At 44.1% G+C, this 3,503-nt stretch overlaps 1 pseudogene; it reads left to right on the top strand.

Moving 5' to 3' along the window:
* Window positions 1-870: 870 nt before the first annotated feature.
* Window positions 871-3,493, top strand: LOC115833933 (annotated as a pseudogene).
* The last annotated feature ends 10 nt before the right edge of the window (window positions 3,494-3,503 follow it).

Genomic DNA, 3,503 nt, shown 5'->3' with positions numbered 1-3,503 from the left:
GGGAAGTGAGGAGCACCTCTGCCCGGCCACCCATCGTCTGGGATGTGAGGAGAGCCTCTGCCCAGCCGCCCCGTACGGGAAGTTAGGAGCCCCTCTGCCTGGCCTCCACCCTGTCTAGGAAGTGAGGAGCATCTCTGCGCGGCCGCCCCGTCTGGGAATTGAGGAGCACCTCTGCCTGGCCTCCCCGTCTGGGATGTGGGGAGTGCCTCTGCCCAGCCGCCCCGTCTGGGAGGTCTACCACAGAGGCCAGAAGCAATGTGGGGGCTGGATGTGGTGGCTCACGCCTGTAGTCCCTGTACTCTGGAAGGCTGAGGCGGGTTGATCGCTTGAGACTAGGAGCTTGAGACCAGCCTGGCCAACATGGCGAAACATATGAAAAATACAACTGTCAAACCAACCAATGAACCAAGTGACAACAAAACAGGTCTACCCTGGAGTTATACTCTAATTTTTTCTATTTTCCTCCCTTTCTGATCCTTTATCCCACTTTCTTTTTCTTCCTGTTCCTTCTCCTTCTTCTTTATCAAATAGAGGATTCAGTTATTATCATTGATCCATACAAAGTCCCTCTCTCATTTATTTTCTTTAATTCCCACCCCCCATTTCTATTCCCCGTCTTCCCATGTGCAACCTTCCTAATAAGTTTGATATGCATCTTTTTGTTTGTATGTACTTTTAGAAAATGTTTATTGTATTGTGTGCAAAAAATAAAATAAAATAAAATAAAAGACTGTCCCTGATCAAAGTCTTTAGTAAGCAGGAAGGAGTCAAAGTTAAATAATGTGTTTGTTTACCCTGGACTACAGTATTTTGGAAAATAAACCAAGGCTTGCGTTTTGCTCTGGAAGCCTGTCCTGCCTGCTTCTGTAATCTGGCGCTCTGCATCCAGATCTTGGCCCTTTATGGACACCACCGTCTGTTACTCTTACGATTCTCTGCTCTTTTGGGAGTTCAGACGTGGCACCTTATTTCACTTCTGAGCTACCCTCTGCCATCCAGAAATGTAGTGGACCTGTAGAGCTATATTGTTCTGCTAAACCTGTGACCACTCACATCTGAAGGTCACATAATGGAAAAAATAGAATAGAAACATGGAATATATTAAGATTCATCACGGGACTTTGACAATTTTTTTCTCTTAACTCCTCCCTTTTGGGTTACTGCCAATGCATTTTCAACAATAGGTCAATGTTGTTGTAAGTGGCCGTGGGGCAGTATCCACAGCAGTTCTTGGTGATTTTGATTCATTCACAAAGCATTTTATCACAGCAAAATAATAAAGGTGCTGGTTTCATTGGATGCAGGGTACCAGAGAGTAACCCCAAAGCTGGGGTGTGCGCTAAAATCCAGGGGAAGAGGCTGAAGCATTCCACAAAGAATTACTTAAACCCTCCACAAGAACATCTTTAGATTTTGAATGTATCCTTGGAGGACAAGGGATCATACAAATGTGCAGCTTATAATCTGGCCACACATGAATTAAAAGTTGAACCCACTGGCCAAAAGCTTCTTGTGAGTCACCTTTCTTCAGATGATTTTGGCATTCTTCCCCTGCTCGTTCACAGGTATTAGCTGTTCATTCACATAGCCCTGTACCTTTGGAGTGTGTGTTTAGTGGGGTCCTCAAGTGTGTTGGCTAAAGAACAGGCAGGATATTTCCCCGGGAAGCAACTGGAGAAGGTTGTATTCTCATCTTGCCATAGATAGCATTGACCCAGTGGACTCTGGAAACGATTCCTGCATGGTGGGAAACAACTCTGGAGATGTAAAATATGTGGCATCCATGGTTAATGTACTTGAACACGCTCCTAATCTAAGGGACTACAGGATCAGATAGTGTCGCTATTTTCCACAGAACACTTTATCACTGATGTTTGTAGGAACCCAACTGCCAACCATAACTGGTTTCACAATGCACAGCCTAATCATCCTTCCTCAAGACATTGAACTGCAGGAAATTGACTGAAATTCAGTGGGGTTATTATGCAAGATACTAGGCTACATCAGTGTTTAGCAGATAATGAGATTGGATTTATGCAGTCTACTGGAAGACTTGAAATAAAAGAAGGCAATGGATTCAAGCAAGTTATAATTTTGTCACCAGCAAGCACAAAAGTGGTAGATGGAGACGTTGTTACTCTGTCCTTCAATGCCACCAGGCAGTTGGGTCCGGTAATTTGTTGGTATGACAGCCATGGATTGATAACCAGCCATCTCTCTTAAGTCCTTAGATCTAAATCCCAAAAGTCACACTTACCAAGACCTGGAATCTTGGACCTAGAGCCTGTCTACTTCATCATGTCCTAAGCTGGCTTGAGCCCTCTCCATACTCAGGCTGTGATGCAGGAGCATGTGGAGAAATACATCTGTGAAGCTACAGATGAACATGGTACCATGCAGGCAGAACCACCTCTCATGGTTGTTCTGTTTGAAACAAACAAAAGGAGAAATAGTGGCACTCTTTGTTACTACTCAGAATAATTAAAAAAAATAAGAGATGGTTCAGAAACTGGATTATTCAGCTCATTTCCAGAGAAAGTACATCCCAGTGCAGTGGAATCACCATCAGAGGAAAATGCTAGTGGTATCTCTGTTCCTGAGGTTCCCACCAAATTGAAAGCCTACAGACCCCCATACCAGATACATACAACATGGTGTGGAGGGCAGGCAAGGAAAGTGGACTGCCCATCAATGCCTATTTTGTGAAGTATCAAAATCTGGACTATGAAGTTGATGTGATGGGAAGTTGGCACAGGGTTTGAATCCCAGGAAGTGAAAGTGAGCTTCACTTAGCTGAAATGGTGCCATCTGGTCTTTATGAACTCTTGATGGTAGCAAGAAGAGATGCAAGTGAAAACCCACCTGCCATGCTTACCTTCTGAACCAGCAAAGAAAAAACAGCATCATCAAAAAGCACCCAGACATCCTCTCAACCCGTAGGCATCCCCAAGTATCCTGTCGTTTCAGAAGCTACAAACAACAATTTGGAGTGGTGCTTACAGATTCATCTAGGCACAGTGGCGCTCCAGAGGCACCAGATCACCTTATTATCTCCACTGCATCAGAGAGGTTGGTCTATGTCACTTGATTTCCTTGGGCAACTGGGAATTCTTCGATCGCTGCCTTCAAGGTCAAATATAAATGGATGAGGACCAGTGACTGCCTGGTGGCAGCTGAACATATCCTTCCTTCCAAAATTTCTGTGCAAGTTTGTAGTATAGAACCAGGTTCAACATACAAATTTTGGGTCAGTGCTATCAACCATTATGAAGAGAGTTTTCAGAGATCAGCGTCTCATCCTTATCCAGTGACTGGGTTCCCCAGACTTTTTTCCAACTGTGCAATAACGGACCTCACATTGTATACACAGAGGCTGTCAGCGTTACTCAGATTGTGCTAAAGTGGACATACATTCCATGAAGTAACAATAACACTTCCATTCTTTTATATCTATGACTGACCCACAGATAATGACAATGTTTATAAGAGGGATGTTACAGAAG

This window comes from Nomascus leucogenys, unplaced genomic scaffold (genome assembly GCF_006542625.1).
Source record: "Nomascus leucogenys isolate Asia unplaced genomic scaffold, Asia_NLE_v1 001142F_41235_qpd_obj, whole genome shotgun sequence".
Taxonomy (NCBI): domain Eukaryota; kingdom Metazoa; phylum Chordata; class Mammalia; order Primates; family Hylobatidae; genus Nomascus; species Nomascus leucogenys.
Note: the sequence above shows the minus strand (reverse complement) of the source record. Positions and strands in the feature narration are given on the sequence as shown.